This window comes from Eubalaena glacialis, chromosome 1 (assembly GCF_028564815.1).
Source record: "Eubalaena glacialis isolate mEubGla1 chromosome 1, mEubGla1.1.hap2.+ XY, whole genome shotgun sequence".
Classification (NCBI taxonomy): Eukaryota; Metazoa; Chordata; class Mammalia; order Artiodactyla; family Balaenidae; genus Eubalaena; species Eubalaena glacialis.
The window spans coordinates 211860818-211879101 of record NC_083716.1 but is presented as its reverse complement, the minus strand read 5'-3'; the positions used below and the strand labels follow the sequence as shown (position 1 = coordinate 211879101).

At 36.9% G+C, this 18284-nt stretch overlaps 1 protein-coding gene across 1 annotated transcript in view; it reads right to left on the bottom strand.

Moving 5' to 3' along the window:
- The window catches only part of LOC133091927 (uncharacterized), a 73436-nt gene that overhangs the window by 15252 nt on the left and 39900 nt on the right, over window positions 1–18284 (bottom strand). The window lies entirely within an intron of this gene.

Below are 18284 nucleotides of genomic sequence, written 5' to 3'. Positions count from 1 at the left end.
TATTTTCAGTATTTAGCAGATATACTGGATCTCTTATTTTTTTATTTTTAATTTTTAAAATTTATTTTATTTTTAACATCTTTATTGGAGTATAACTGCTTTACAATGGTGTGTTAGTTTCTGCTTTATAACAGAGTGAATCAGCTATACATATACATATATCCCCATATCTCCTCCCTCTTGCGTCTCCCTCCCACCCTCCCTATCCCACCCCTCTAGGTGGTCACAAAGCACCGAGCTGATCTCCCTGTGCTATGTGGCTGCTTCCCACTAGCTATCTATTTTACATTTGGTAGTGTATATATGTCAATGCCACTCTCTCACTTTGTCCCAGCTTACCCTTCCCCCTCCCCGTGTCCTCAAGTCCATTCTCTACGTCTGCGTCTTTATACCTGTCCTGCCCCTAGGTTCTTCAGAACCATTTTTTTTTTTTTAGATTCCATATATATGTGTTAGCATAGGGTATTTGTTTTTCTCTTTCTGACTTATTCACTCTGTATGACAGACTCTAGGTCCATCCACCTCACTACAAATAACTCAATTTCATTTATTTTTATGGCTGACTAATATTCCATTGTATATATGTGCCACATCTTCTTTATCCATTCATCTGTCAATGGACACTTAAGTTGCTTCCATGTCCTGGCTATTGTAAATAGAGGTGCAATGAACATTGTGGTACATGACTCTTTTGGAATTATGGTTTTCTCAGGGTATATGCCGAGTAGTGGGATTGCTGGGTTATAGGGTAGTTCTATTTTTAGTTTTCTAAGGAACCTCCATACTGTTCTCCATAGTGGCTGTATCAATTTACATTCCCACCAACAGTGCTAGAGGGTTCCCTTTTCTCCACACCCTCTCCAGCATTTATTGTTTGTAGATTTTTTGATGATGGCCATTCTGACCAGTGTGAGGTGATACCTCATTGTAGTTTTGATTTGCATTTCTCTAATGATTAGTGATGTTGAGCATCTTTTCATGTGTTTGTTGGCAATCTGTATATCTTCTTGGGAGAAATGTCTATTTAGGTCTTCTGCCCACTTTTGGATTGGTTGTCTGCTTTTTTGATATTGAGCTGCATGAGCTGCTTGTAAATTTTGGAGATTAATCCTTTGTCAGTTGCTTCATTTGCAAATATTTTCTCCCACTCTGAGGGTTGTCTTTTCATCTTGTTTATGGTTTCCTTTGCTGTGCAAAAGCTTTTAAGTTTCACTAGGTCCCATTTGTTTATTTTTGTATGTATTTCCATTTCTCTAGGATTGGGTTAAAAAGGATCTTGCTGTGATTTATGTCATAGCGTGTTCTGCCTATGATATCCTCTAAGAGTTTTGTAGTGTCTGGCCTTACATTTAGGTCTTTAATCCATTTTGAGTTTATTTTTGTGTACGGTGTTAGGGAGTGTTCTAATTTCATTCTTTTACATGTAGCTGTCCAATTTTCCCAGCACCACTTATTGAAGAGGCTGTCTTTTCTCCATTGTATATTCTTGCCTCCTTTATCAAAAATAAGGTGACCATATGTGCATGGGTTTATCTCTGGGCTTTCTACCCTGTTCCATTGATCTGTATTTCTGTTTTTGTGCCCGTACCATACTGTCTTGATTACTGTAGCTTTGTAGTATAGTCTGAAGTCCAGGAGCCTATTTCCTCCAGCTCCATTTGTCTTTCTCAAGATTGCTTTGGCTATTCGGGGTCTTCTGTGTCTCCATACAAATTGTGAAATTTTTTGTTCTAGTTCTGTGAAAAATGCCATTGGTAGTTTGATAGGGATTGCATTGAATCTGTAGATTGCTTTGGGTAGTATAGTCATTTTCACAATGTTGATTCTTCCAATCCAAGAACATGGTATATCTCTCCATCTGTTTGTATCATCTTTAATTTCTTTCATCAGTGTCTTATAATTTTCTGCATACAGGTCTTTTGTCTCCTTAGGTAGGTTTATCCCTAGGTATTTTATTCTTTTTGTTGCAATGGTAAATGGGAGTGTTTCCTTAAATTCTCTTTCAGATTTTTCATCATTAGTGTATAGGAATGCAAGAGATTTCTGTGCATTAATTTTGTATCCTGCTACTTTACCAAATTTATTGATTAGCTCTAGTAGTTTTCTGGTAGCATCTTTAGGATTCTCTATGTATAGTATCATGTCATCTGCAAACAGTAACAGCTTTACTTCTTTTCTGATTTGTATTCCTTTTATTTCTTTTTCTTCTCTGATTGCTGTGGCTAAAACTTCCAAAACAATGTTGAATAATAGTGGTGAGAGTGGACAACCTTGTCTTGTTCCTGATCTTAGACGAAATGGTTTCAGTTTTTCACCATTGAGAACGATGTTGGCTGCGGGTTTGTCATATATGGCCTTTATTATGTTGAGGTAAGTTCCCTCAGAATGTATGCCTACTTTCTGGAGAGTTTTTTCATAAATGGGTGTTGAATTTTGTCGAAAGTTTTTTCTGCATCTATTGAGATAATCATATGGTTTTTCTCCTTCCATTTGTTAATATGGTGTATGACATTGATTGATTTGAGTATATTGAAGAATCCTTGCATTCCTGGGATAAACCCCACTTGATCATGGTGTATGATCCTTTTAATGTGCTGTTGGATTCTGTTTGTTAGTATTTTGTTGAGGATTTTTACATCTATGTTTATCAGTGATATTGGCCTGTAGTTTTCTTTCTTTGTGACATCTTTGTCTGGTTTTGGTATCAGGGTGATGGTGGCCTCGTAGAATGATTTGGGGAGTGTTCCTCCCTCTGCTATATTTGGAAGAGTTTAAGAAGGATAGGTGTTAGCTTTTCTCTAAATGTTTGATAGAATTCGCCTGTGAAGCCATCTGGTCCTGGGCTTTTGTTTGTTGGAAGATTTTTAACCACAGTTTCAATTTCATATTGGTCTGTTTATATTTTCTATTTCTTCCTGGTTCAGTCTCAGAAGCTTGTGCTTTTCTAAGAATTTGTCCATTTCTTCCAGGTTGTCCATTTTATTGGCATATAGTTGCTTGTAGTAATCTCTCATGATCCTTTGTATTTCTGCAGTGTCAGTTGTTACTTCTTTTTCATTTCTAATTCTATTGATTTGAGTCTTCTCCCCTTTTTTCTTGATAAGTCTGGCTAATGGTTTATCAATGTTATTTATCTTCTCAAAGAACCAGCTTTTAGTTTTATTGATCTTTGTTATTTTTTCCTTCATTTCTTTTTCATTTATTTCTGATCTGATCTTTATGATTTCTTTCCTTCTGCTAACTTTGGGGGTTTTTTCTTCTTCTTTCTCTAATTGCTTTAGGTGTAAGGTTAGGTTGTTTATTTGAGATGTTTCTTGTTTCTTGAGGTAGGATTGTATTGCTATAAACTTCCCTCTTAGAACTGCTTTTGCTGCATCCCAAAGGTTTTGGGTTGTCTTGTTTTCATCGTCATTTGTTTCTAGGTATTTTTTGATTTCCTTTTTGATTTCTTCAGTGATATCTTGGTTAGTTAGTAGTGTATTGTTTAGCCTCCATGTGTTTGTATTTTTTACAGATTTTTTTCCTGTAATTGACATCTAGTCTCATAGCGTTGTGGCTGGAAAAGATACTTGGTATGACTGCAATTTTCTTAAATTTACCAAGGCTTGATTTGTGACCCAAGATATGATTTATCCTGGAGAATGTTCCATGAGCACTTGAGAAGAAAGTGTATTCTGTTGTTTTTGGATGGAATGTCCTATAAATATCAATTACGTCCATCTCGTTTAATGTATCATTTAAAGCTTGTGTTTCCTTATTTATTTTCATTTTGGTTGCTAGATCTCTTTTAAATCTTCCCCACTTTTTGTTTAAAATCAAAGGATTGGTTGAGGCTGAGACAACGATAGTTGTGAGAAAAAGTGGGAAATTTAGAGTTTGGCACTTACGGGTTCTTATTCAGAAATCTCATAAAAATCCAGAGTAGACACAATATAAAGAGATGAGAGGCATCAACAAAGACAGCATCTGAAAAATGATGAGGAGATCAAAAGATAAGACACTGGACACCCTTCAAATGCTATTTCTCCTAGCATTTGAGTCTTTTTAAATCTCACTATCCTCAGTTAATCCTTAAAAAACATAATTTATTTTCCATTTAGTGACTGACAAAGGGCTATCAATTCTTCACGTAGGCAATGTGATGATTAATTTTATGTTAGATCATAAAATGTCAGACTGGGCTAATGGATGCCCAGGTAGCTGGTAAAACACTATTTCTGGGTGTGTCTGTGAGAATGTCTCCAAAAGAGATTAGCATTTGGTTGAGTAGATTGAGTAAAGATCTGCCCTCACCATTGTGGGTGGGCATCATCCAATCCACTGAGGGTCCAAACAGGATAAAAAAGGGAAAGCAAGGGCAAAATCTTGGCTTTCTCTTCTTGAGCTTGAATGCCTATCTTCTCCTGCCCCCAGACATTAAAGCTCCTGGTTCTTAGGCCTTCACACTCCAGGACTTACAGCAGTGCCCACTCCTACCCTTCCATCCCACCCACACCCCCCTCCGCTTCGCAGGCCTTTGGACTCAAACTGAATTATTCCACCAGCTTTCCTCATTCTCCAGCTTGCAGAGGACAGATTGCGGGACTTCTCAGCCACCAAAACTCTGTGAGCCAATTCATATAATAAATATCTTCAGTCTATCTATCTATCTATCTATCTATCTATCTATCTATCTATCTATCTATCTAACCATCCATCTATCCATCCATTCATCCATCCTATTGGTTCTGTTTCTCTGGAGAACCTTAATATAGCCCATTTCTTCACATAAAAACTATTCTGTTATAGGGAGAATATGAAGCAGACTGAAAAGTATAATCAGACTTCTCTTCCTCTTCTATTCCATTCCCTTCCCTTCCTTTCTCTTCTCTTCCTAAACAATTCAGTCCTAAAGCTATTAGGTGGGACAAAGCAAGGCATGTGTCTGTGGTAGTAGGGGTGGAGTGTGAGGAGCCATGATGGCCTGGCATGGGGCACCAGCATCTGAGCAGAGAGGAAAGGGTGCCCATCAGAGGGGCAGCCCTGTGCAAATGCAGAGCCCCAGTGGAGTATAGAGGTCATTCCATGGAGGTGGAGGTCTTAGCCTAAGTAGGGTAAGGAGGTAGGGTTGCCAGATTTAGCCAAGGGCAAAAAAAGCCAATAAAACAAAACCTGACACCCTATTAAATTTGAATTTCAGATAAACAATGAAAAATTTTTTAGTATAAATATGTCTCAAATCTTGCATGAATTGTTTGTAGTTTATCTGAAATTCAAATTTAACTGGACATCCTGTATTTTATCTGGCAACATTATGAGGAGGGCATCCACACAGAGGGTGGCCTGCTGTTGGGTGTGGAGTTCCAGTGGGTGAGAAGGGCATCCATGAAGAAGGTGGGAAGTGGCTTGAGCTGGGGAGTCAGAGCTGGAGCAGAGAAAGAGGGCACTAGCACGGGAGATGGGGCAGCAGAGAAGGCGTAAGGTTCTTAGAAAATCAAGGTGTCTGCAGGGCGATGCTAGCTCCAAAGGCTCTAGGGGAGAATCCTTCCAGCGTCAGATGGCTTGTGGCTGCAGAAGTCCAATCTCTGTCTCTGTCCTTGTATGGCCTTCCCTTCTTCTCTCTGTGTGTCTCTCTTCTCTGTGTGTGTATTTTATAAAGACACCTGCCATTGGATTTAAGTTCCACCCAGATAATCCAAGATGATCCCACCTTGAGATCTTAATTACATCTGCAAAGCCCCGTTTTTCAAGTAAGGTCACATTCACAGGTTCCAGGGGTTAGGATGTGGACATATAATTTTGGGGACCACCATTCAATCCACTTACAGTTAGTTATATATAGAAAATTGATCAAATAAGCAAATGTTTTAAAGATAATAGAAGCCTGGTTTTTCCTAATGGAGAACAATATAAAAAGATATTGGACTGGAATTAGGTGTGTCAGTGTGAACTTATACTTTTTAATATATAACTAGAGAAATAATTCTAGATGGAAATGTCTGCCTGTGTGTATACCTGTATGCTGCCTACTGGCCAGCAACATCCCAATAGCAATGAATACATCTAGCACCCAGGTCCTGGCTTCTAAATACCATTTTCCACTAAAGGGAATCAAGTTTCCTTGGAGAAGTGGCTGATTCCAGGGCCGGTGCAAGAAAAGTACAAGGCAATCCTAGAATATTTTGTTGTACCAGAAAACAAAGAGGTTTTCAAAAAATAAAGAAGACATGTCAAAAGGACACAGAAGCCAACTTGAATAGGCTCCCAGTTGCCAAATCGGGGACAAACTGAACGTGGACATAAATAATGATAACAATGGATTATAATCCATGAATAAAACATGAATCCATGAGTCCATACTGATCTAAATGAGTGAATAAATTAAAAGTTTGATGAGAAATAGAATATTTTCGTAGTTCCAAAGAACCTCCCCACAAAGTATTTATTAATTACAAAGGGGAAAAGAGTAATTTTACAATGAAGAAGCCTGGCAGACACCACCTTAATCAAATGGTCAAAGTGAACATCATCAGTAGTGGGACAAATGTAAATCACATATGACCTGGTAGACTGCAAAGAGGAAAACTCAGCATTAGTTCTGTTTTTTTTTGCCAAATACTCATAATAAATTTCAGCTTAATCATGAGGAAATATAAATTAAACCCAAACTGATAAAATAAAAAAATAACAGGCCTGTACTCTTCCAGAGTGTCAAGACCATGAGATCAAGAAAAGGCTGAACCAATGTTCCAATATATAGGAAACTATATAGAGACATGACAACTGCATATAATACCTGACTCTGAATTGGATGCTTTTGCTATAAAGGAATTATTGGAACAATTGGCCAAACTTGAATGGAGACTATAAATTATTAGACGGTAGTAGTGTATCAATGTTAAGTTCTGGATTCGGGTTGTTATTCTGTGGTTAAGTGGGAGAGTGTTATTTGTAGGAAAGCACACAGAGAAATATTCAGGGGTGATGTGGCATTGATAACTTACTCTCAAATGACTAAAGAAAATAAAATTCTTTGAATTGTACTTTCAACTTTTCTGTAATTGTTTCAAAATTTAAACCTGTTATTTCAAAATTTTAAAAAATGAACAAGTACAGTCAGAAAGGCCAAGAATTGTGTTCATATATGTCCACTGCAGCATTAGCTATAATATCAGGAAACTAAAAACATTGAAAATGTGTAACAATTTGTACATGATGATCTCAAGTGTGTTTAAAAATATGGAAAAATGATTATAAAGAAATATATGAAAATGTTAAGGTTATGTATATCTATGTGGAAGAACTATGATTTTGTGTTTTTGCAGGGGCATGTATTATGTACAGAAGGAATGTTATGGTTCACTACTAGATAGTAGAATTATAAAGTAAATAGAAGTGAGGAAAGGGATTAGATGAAATCGTATGAAGTAGATAGTAGAATTGAATCATACAGAGAAATTGCACATATATGTCTTTAATTTCTGCCAAGTCAACTGTGCACATTCAAATTGTATTTTTCCTACAACCTAGGGCTGAAATGCAAGCCAACAACCTCGTCTGTTGCCTAACAATAGAAACGGTGATGGACTCCAACGCTGTAGGAAGAACTGGCTGCACTGAATTCACTAAGAAATGGTAAAGACTAGACTAATCCTGATTATTGCTGTACTCTGGGCAATTCAACACCTTTTCCAGGATAATTTTCATTTGACATGCTGTGTAGGAGGTAACCTTTGGTTAAAAAGTGACTCTAGCTTTGATTTTAGGTTAAATTTTAACATTTACTTTAATCCCTTCTAGGGATCTTAACTAAATAGTCTACATTTTTTAAAAATTGAGATATAATTCACATAGCATAAAATTTTTGTTTTAATGATCCATTTTTAACATGGTGCAGGATATCCACAGTGAAAAAAGAATTTTCACTTTAAATAATTCTACAGATTTGTTTAAAAGAAATGGAAATTCAAATTTTAACATTTGGAAAGAAAAGTGATTAGATCAAATCAATGGGAAAAACGTTTGACTGGCCCCTTCATTAAAAACAACCAAGACTGGGGACTCATCTGAGCCTGGCTGTCGTAGCCGAAGTATTGATAGAAGTAAACAAAGTTTATCTTTAGTGACACCCTCGCAACAGACACACAGACACACACAGACACAAACACACACACACACTTTTCTTTGTCTTTCTCTCTCTCTTTGGCACTTTTCCCCCCTCACTTCTTTTTGCCCTACCTCTGGACAAACTCCCTTTCCCCACTCAGGATCCACCGCGGGAGAAGTTGCAGTTTACTATGTGTGAGGCCCTGGGCAACTTCACAACCTCTCCAAGCCTCACTTTCCTCCTGGTAAAATGGTTGTAAGAGTAGTTCCAGCTTTGTTACGATATTGTGAATATTTTTTAAAGGATTAATGTGAAGTGCTTTACATTAATTCTTCAATGTTACTTTTCTTTTGTATTAGTTTCCTGTCATTGCTGTAACAAATGACCACACACAGTGGTCTGAAACAACACACTGTGATAGCTTACAGTTGTGAAGGTTAGGAGTCTAACATGGGTCTCACTGGGCTAAGATCAAGGTGTTGGCAGGACTGTATTCCCTCTGGAGTCTCCAGGGGAGAATCAATTTCCTTGCCTTTTCAGCTTCTGGAGGCTGCCTGCCGTCCACGGCTCGTGGCCCCCTTCTTTCCATCCCTCCAAGCTCTGCTTCTGTGGTCACATCTCCTTCTTTGACCCTCTTGCCTTCCTCTTATATATAAGGACCCTTGTGATTCCATTGTGCCCACCCAGATAATCCAGGATAAACTCCCCAACTCAAGATCTGTAACTCACATCTGCAAAGTCCCTTTTGCCATGTAAATTGACATATTTGGTCATGGATATCTCTGGGGTTAGCATGCATTATTCTGCCTACCACACTTTCCCTTTCCTCCCATATTTCTTAACTCCCAGGTATTCCCAACCTGGCCTAAACCTCACTTTCTTGCTTGAGTTCTCTCAGGTCTCCTACTCATGCCTCCACACTTCCAGCTATAACTTTCTCCTTCTCTTCCAGTTCAAACCCTACCCATTCCACAAGTCCCAGTCAAATCATGAGTCCTTTGGTAAAGCCTTCCCAGGCCATCGGCTTATAAAGATAGCTTCCTAAATCCCATTGCATATAGTAGCTGCACCACTCATTTGGCAAACACTCTGCCTTCTGGTCATATATTCATGGCACACAGGTGCTGCATATACATTGAATGAATAAACGAATCTCCACAAGACCATAAGAAATTGACAGCCATGTCTTTTTTTTCAGCTTTATTGAGATATAATTAACATATAACGTTGCGTTAGTTTAAGGTGTACAATATGATGATATGATATACATATATATTGCAAAATGATTACCATAATAAGGTTAATTAACACATCCATCGTCTAACATGATTACCATTTATTTGGTGTGCAAACTTTTAAGATCTACTCTCTTAGCAATTTTCAAGTACACAATACAGTAGTGCTAACTGGGACATTAGCTCCCCAGAACTTATTCACCTATAACTGGAAGTTTGTATCCTTTGACCAACATCTCCCCATTTCCCCCACCCCCCAGGCCCTGGCAATCACCAATCTACTTTAAGAACTGTGTCTTAAGCTACTTTCTAATCCAGCACTGAAGAATGGTTGAGGGGAGATATATGGCAATGATGAAAAGATAAGGCATGTCCAGGAGCTCCAGGGAGGAAATGATCCAGAGTCCCATCTGTTTCTTTAGTTTAGAGCAATACCAACTTACTTCCTACAAACACACCTAGGGCAAGGGGTCTTTACGTATTCTCTTTGGGCTGGTGTCAATGATAACTTTAGCAACAATTTTTCCTGGACTCTTCGTGCCCAGCTTCTCATGCTCTCTTGATTTGGTACCTGTGTGTATGGACAATAGAAGCTCTTACAGAAACACAAACGGCACCTCTGAGGAGTGCTCCAGAGCCCATGATGGTCTACAGAGGGTAGGGTAGAAGTGAGAAGTGGGAAAACCCTCTCATTCTACCTCAGGATACTCTTCAGAATCTGTGGTCTGCCTTAGTTTGCACACCACTAGCATATTATTTACTGGCTGACATTTTTCATTCTTTTAAGAGTTTTGGAGAGGGGGCTTCTGTGATTCTATCTTATGCCCAAAGATGGATATCACTATTTCATGTGTAATTCTGTCTTTCTAGTTTATGATGACCATTTTCTGTAAGTAAGTGTTTTTACTTTTCTATTACTATTTTGAAAAAATATCTTTATCAGAACTTTCTTCATTGGCTAATAGCATTCACTGGGAAGTTCTTCCCAGTCAAGGAAAAGGGATAAGAAAACTTCTTGGTTACTTTTGTACTTATGATTCTAACTGCCAGCCTAAAGTTCACATCAAAATACACATCACACAATGCTATTTGTTGTCTCACATTTTTGACAGATGAGTTGAAATCTTTTTATATAATTCAGCAAACAATTAATATATGAACACTTCGCTGGGTTTTTGTGAAATAAATAGATGAACAATAAACAGTTCTGGCCATCCAAGGAAGATCAGACATGAACGTAAAAAGCTGCACATGAGCTATTTCAGGCATTCCTTCTGACTCACCACTAGTGATATATTGGGCCTTAGACCAAGAAAAATTAAACCCCAGATTAAAAAAAAAAAAAAGTCCTTTCAATTTACTGGGCAAACAGCCAAAACTGCAGACCTCTCAGGTTTCAGATAACATTACAAAGAATCTTTACTGATTATAAATTTGCTCTTCCAGCAATATACTACTTTTTCTGACTTCATAGTTATTGTGCCATTTCTGTGACTGTGTTTTAGAGTTGGGCACAGATGTGGAGTTTTGCTTGTGTTCAATCGTAGAGGATGAATTTGTAACTTTCCCCCTTCCCTTTGGGGAAAAAAATCAGGAAGGAACTTAAATACAAGGCTTTTCCTCCCATTTTACATTCAAACATGTCTTGCAGGAAATGAACAAATAGTGATTCTCAAATATAACATTGTACTTTTATGTGCTGTAGTACAAAAAGAGCTTTACAGGAATTTTGTGTGTTCCGGAAGTTGAGATTTTTTAAGGACAAAAGTGGGACTTGGATTTTTTTCACTTCCTGCAGAATATAAATGCCAAATTCCTTAGCCTAACATTCAAGATCTCCAAAATCTCATCTCAACTCACCTCCAGTCTTATCTATGTCCATCCTTACTCCATGAACCCAGCAATGTCCTGTGAGCCATGCTGAAGATTTTTATCTCCAAATCTTTTTTGCCCTCTGGATTGCCCTTCTATCTTTCCTTTTCCCCCAGTCCCACTGTCAAATTATCCATTCTTCAAGGTACATCTTCAAAGAAAAGGCATCTATAAAGCAACCTGTACATCATCTCCAAGTTGAAATTTCCCCCTCTCTTGGGTTTTCATAATTTCCTGTAATTAAGGGTTACAGCTTTTGTAGTGAGGAATAAAAACTTAAAAACTACTTAACTAAAAACTATTAACAGCTTATCAAATAAAACTTGAAGTAGTTTTTTGAAAAGGGCAAGGAACTCTTTCAGAATCAGTTACATTCATGCCTTTAAATGCTTTCACTAGTAAGAAAAAAGAGATAGAAATGCCAGCCAACATAGGAAGCAGCAACAAGATAGAGTTGCCCTATGGACCACAAATTACTAATTTTAAAAATAATGGAAAAGGGGGAGAAAGCAATTAAAAAACTAGAATTACCTTAAAAGATGAATATGACATGAAAAGAAAATCAAAAACATTTTAATGGGAGATTTAAAAAAATGATAAATTAATGCATGCATACTTCTGCAAAATTTCTTCAAATTAATATGTGGGTTTAATGCAAATACTAATAAAAATTCCAATGTGATTTTTTAATTAAAAAAAGGAAGTAAAGTTTATTGAGACATGAATTAAAACATATTTTGTAAAAAGAAAGAATAATGCAGTGGGATTAGGTCTGCCTGATATACTAAAACATATAAAAGCTGCAATAATTAAAGCAGAACGCTATTGGAAGATGACTAGAGAGGTAAATTAATGGAACAGAAAAGATAGTTTAGAAATAAATCTTATATATAATACTTTAGGAAATGATAATGAGAAAAGAAGGGACTTTTCAATAAATGGTTTTGAGAAGATTTTAGCTCTTTAAGAAGAAGTTCCTCGTTCCATACTTTATAATAAAATGTGTTCTAAGTAGAATTTTCAAACTAATGATTAAAATAAAATAGTAAAATCTTCAGACAAAGTAGAATATTTATTCAATGTCTGGAGGAGAGAGTTCTTTGAGGTTTGAAGTATGAAGAGGAATCAAAAGAGGAATGAAGTAATATTTGATCACATAAGTCCCAAAGAAGTAAACGATTGATGTCTGGTCAAGTGGTGAAGCAGCTTCAGGCTCTGATAAAACCCTCCCATCTTTAGTGCCCACACCTGTCCCAAACACAGTAATAATAAATAGGATATGAAAAGGGAAAATCAAAATGATATAATTGAGTTCAAAAAAGGAAACAAAAGCAAAAACTAAACAAATGGGACCTAATTAAACTCAAAATCTTTTTTGCACAGCAAAGGAAACTGTTGAAAAAATTTAAAAAGGCAATCTACTGAATGGGAGAAAATATTTTCAAATGATATGACTGATAAGGAGTTAACAGCCAAAATATATAAACAGCTCATACAACTCAATATAAAAAAAAACAAACAACCCAATTTTAAAAAGGGCAGAAGACCTGACTAGACATTTTTCCAAAGAAGACATACAGATGATCAACAGGCACATGAAAAGATGCTCAACATTGCTAATCATCAGAGAAATGCGAGTCAAAACCACAATGAGATATCACCTCACACCTGTCAGAAAGTCTATCATCAAAAAGACCACAAATAGCTCTCTGCTCTCCACTTCGTGAGGATACACTGAGAAGACAGCCGTCTACAAGCCAGGAAGCAGTCCCTCACCAGACACTGCTGGCACCTTGATCTTGGACTTCCCAGCCTCCAGAACCGTGAGAAAGAAACATTTGCTGTTTAAAAAAAAATACATTCATAGAAGGCTGCTCCTTCTATAGATCACGTGTGTGGATTCACAGAAAGATAGACAAGATGAAAAGGCAGAGGGCTACATACCAGATGAAGGAACAAGATAAAACCCCAGAAAAACAACTAAATGAAGTGGAGATAGGCAACCTTCCGGAAAAAGAATTCAGAATAATGATAGTGAAGATGATCCAGGACCTCGGAATAAGAATGGAGGCAAAGATTGAGAAGATGTAAGAGATGTTTAACAAAGACCTAGAAGAATTAAAGAACAAACAAAGAGAGATGAACAATACAATAACTGAAATGAAAACTACACTAGAAGGAATCAATAGCAGAATAACTGAGGCAGAAGAACCGATAAGTGACCTGGAAGACAGAATGGTGGAATTCACTGCTGTGGAACAGAATAAAGAAAAAAGAATGAAAAGAAATGAAGACAGCCTAAGAGACCTCTGGGACAACATTAAACGCAACAACATTTGCATTATAGGGGTCCCAGAAGGAGAAGAGAGAGAGAAAGGACCGGAGAAAATATTTGAAGAGATTATAATCGAAAACTTCCCTAACATGGGAAAAGAAATAGCCACCCAAGTCCAGGAGGCGCAGCGAGTCCCATACAGGATAAACCCAAGGAGAAACACGCCGAGACACACAGTAATCAAACTGGCAAAAATTAAAGACAAAGAAAAATTATTGAAAGCAGCAAGGGAAAAACAACAAATAACATACAAGGGAACTCCCATAAGGTTAACAGCTGATTTCTCAGCAGAAACTCTACAAGCCAGAAGGGAGTGGCATGATATACTTAAAGTGATGAAAGGGAAGAACCTACAACCAAGATTACTCTACCCGGCAAGGATCTCATTCAGATTTGATGGAGAAATCAAAAGCTTTACAGACAAGCAAAAGCTAAGAGAATTCAGCACCACCAAACCAGCTCTACAACAAATGCTAAAGGAACTTCTCTAAGTGGGAAACACAAGAGAAGAAAAGGACCTACAAAAACAAACCCAAAACAATTAAGAAAATGGTCATAGGAACATACATATCAATAATTACCTTAAACGTGAATGGATTAAATGCTCCAACCAAAAGACACAGGCTTGCTGAATGGATACAAAGACAAGACCCATATATATGCTGTCTACAAGAGACCCACTTCAGACCTAGGGACACATACAAACTGAAAGTGAGGGGATGGAAAAAGATATTCCATGCAAATGGAAATCAAAAGAAAGCTGGAGTAGCTATACTCATATCAGATAAAATAGACTTTAAAATAAAGAATGTTACAAGAGACAAGGAAGGACACTATATAATGATCAAGGGATCAATCCAAGAAGAAGATATAACAATTATAAATATATATGCACCCAACATAGGAGCACCTCAATACATAAGGCAACTGCTAACAGCTATAAAAGAGGAAATCGACAGTAACTCAATAAGAGTGGGGGACTTTAACACCTCACTTACACCAATGGACAGATCATCCAAAATGAAAATAAATAAGGAAACAGAAGCTTTAAATGACACAATAGACCAGATAGATTTAATTGATATTTATAGGACATTCCATCCAAAAACAGCAGATTACACTTTCTTCTCAAGTGCGCACGGAACATTCTCCAGGATAGATCACATCTTGGGTCACAAATCAAGCCTCAGTAAACTTAAGAAAATTGAAATCATATCAAGCATCTTTTCTGACCACAACGCTATGAGATTAGAAATGAATTACAGGGAAAAAAACGTAAAAAACACAGACACATGGAGGCTAAACAATACGTTACTAAATAACCAAGAGATCACTGAAGAAATCAAAGAGGAAATCAAAAAATACCTAGAGACAAATGACAATGAACACATGACGATCCAAAACCTATGGGATGCAGCAAAAGCAGTTCTAAGAGGGAAGTTTATAGATATACAAGCCTACCTAAAGAAACAAGAAAAATCTCAAGTAAACAATCTAACCTTACACCAAAAGGAACTAGAGAAAGAAGAACAAACAAAACCCAAAGTTAGCAGAAGGAAAGAAATCATAAAGATCAGAGCGGAAATAAATGAAATAGAAACAAAGAAAACAATAGCAAAGATCAATAAAACTAAAAGCTGGTTCTCTGAGAAGATAAACAAAATTGATAAGCCATTAGCCAGACTCATCAAGAAAAAGAGGGAGAGGACTCAAGTCAATAAAATTAGAAATGAAAAAGGAGAAGTTACAACAGACACCGCAGAAATACAAAACATCCTAAGAGACTACTACAAGCAACTCTATGCCAATAAAATGGACAACCTGGAAGAAATGGACAAATTCTTAGAAAGGTATAACCTTCCAAGACTGAACCAGGAAGAAACAGAAAATATGAACAGACCAATCACAAATAATGAAATTGAAACTGTGATTAAAAATCTTCCAACAAACAAAAGTCCAGGACCAGATGGCTTCACAGGTGAATTCTATCAAACATTTAGAAAAGAGCTAACACCCATCCTTCTCAAACTCCTCCAAAAAATTGCAGAGGAAGGAACACTCCCAAACTCATTCTATGAGGCCACCAGCACCCTGATACCAAAACCAGACAAAGATACTACAAAAAAAGAAAATTACAGACCAATATCACTGATGAATATAGATGCAAAAATCCTCAACAAAATACTGGCAAACAGAATCCAACAACACATTAAAAGGATCATACACCATGATCAAGTGGGATTTATCCCAGGGATGCAAGGATTCTTCAATATACGCAAATCAATCAATGTGATACACCATATTAACAAATTGAAAAATAAAAACCATATGATCATCTCAATAGATGCAGAAAAAGCTTTTGACAAAATTCAACACCCATTTATGATAAAAACTCTCCAGAAAGTGGGCATAGAGGGAACTTTCCTCAACATAATAAAGGCCATATACGACAAACCCACAGCAAACATCATTCTCAATGGTGAAAAACTGGAAGCATTTCCTCTAAGATCAGGAATGAGACAAGGATGTCCACTCTCACCACTATTATTCAACATAGTTTTGGAAGTCCTAGCCACGGCAATCAGAGAAGAAAAAGAAATAAAAGGAATACAAATTGGAAAAGAAGAAGTAAAACTGTCACTATTTGCAGATGACACGATACTATACATAGAGAATCCTAAAAATGCCACCAGAAAACTACTAGAGCTAATCAATGAATTTGGTAAAGTTGCAGGATACAAAATTAATGCACAGAAATCTCTTGCATTCCTATACACCAATGATGAAAAATCTGAAAGAGAAATTATGGAAACATTCCCATTTACCACTGCAACAAAAAGAATAAAATATCTAGGAATAAACCTACCTAGGGAGACAAAAGACCTGTATGCAGAAAACTATAAGACACTGATGAAAGAAATTAAAGATGATACCAACAGGTGGAGAGATATACCATGTTCTTGGATTGGAAGAATCAATATTGTGAAAATGACTATACTACCCAAAGCAATCTACAGATTCAATGCAATCCCTATCAAATTATCAATGGCATGTTTTACGGAACTAGAACAAATCATCTTAAAATTTGTATGGAGACACAAAAGACCCCGAATAGCCAAAGCAGTCTTGAGGGAAAAAAATGGAGCTGGAGGAATCAGACTCCCTGACTTCAGACTATACTACAAAGCTACAGTAATCAAGACAATATGGTACTGGCACAAAAACAGAAACATAGATCAGTGGAACAGGATAGAAAGCCCAGAGATAAACCCACGCACCTATGGTCAACTAATCTATGACAAAGGAGGCAAAGATATACAATGGAGAAAAGACAGTCTCTTCAATAAGTGGTGCTGGGAAAACTGGACAGCTACATGTAAAAGAATGAAATTAGAACACTCCCTAACACCATACACAAAAATAAACTCAAAATGGATTCGAGACCTAAATGTAAGACCGGACACTATAAAACTCTTAGTGGAAAACATAGGAAGAACACTCTTTGACATCAATCACAGCAAGATCTTTTTTGATCCACCTCCTAGAGTAATGGAAATAAAAACAAAAATAAACAAATGGGACCTAATGAAACTTCAAAGCTTTTGCACAGCAAAGGAAACCATAAACAAGACGAAAAGACAACCCTCAGAATGGGAGAAAATATTTGCAAACGAATCAACAGACAAAGGATTAATCTCCAAAATATATAAACAGCTCATTCAGCTTAATATTAAAGAAACAAACAACCCAATCCAAAAATGGGCAGAAGACCTAAATAGACATTTCTCCAAAGACATACAGATGGCCAAGAAGCACATGAAAAGATGCTCAACATCACTAATTATTAGAGAAATGCAAATCAAAACTACAATGAGGTATCACCTCACACCAGTTAGAATGGGCATCATCAGAAAATCTACAAACAACAAATGCTGGAGAGGGTGTGGAGAAAAGGGAACCCTCTTGCACTGTTGGTGGGAATGTAAATTGATACAGCCACTATGGAGAACAGTATGGAGGTTCCTTAAAAAACTAAAAATAGATTTACCATATGATCCAGCAATCCCACTACTGGGTGTATACCCAGAGAAAACCATAATTCAAAAAGACACATGCACCCCAATGTTCATTGCAGCACTATTTACAATAGCCAGGTCATGGAAGCAACCTCAATGCCCATCGACAGACGAATGGTTAAAGAAGTTGTGGTACATATATACAATGGAATATTACTCAGCCATAAAAAGGAACGAAATTGAGTCATTTGCTGAGACGTGGATAGATCTAGAGACTGTCATACAGAGTGAAGTAAGTCAGAAAGAGAAAAACAAATATCGTATATTAACGCATATATGTGGAACCTAGAAAAATGGTACAGATGAACCAGTTTGCAGGGCAGAAGTTCAGACACAGATGTAGAGAACAGACATATGGACACCAAGGGGGGAAAACTGCGGTGGGGTGGGGATGGTGGTGTGCTGAATTGGGCGATTGGGATTGACAAGTATACACTGATGTGTATAAAATTGATGACTAAGAAGAACCTGCAGTATAAAAAAAACCAAACAAACAAAACAACTAATACTAAACTTTCATTGGGTTATTTGTATGGAAATATGTTAATATAAATGTTTCAGACATTACATGAAATTTCTAAAAATCTTACATGTTCTGGTATAATGTTATAAGTCATAATTCTAGTTATTACTTTAAAATGTATATCTCAGAAATTAAAAAAAAAAAAAAAAGACCACAA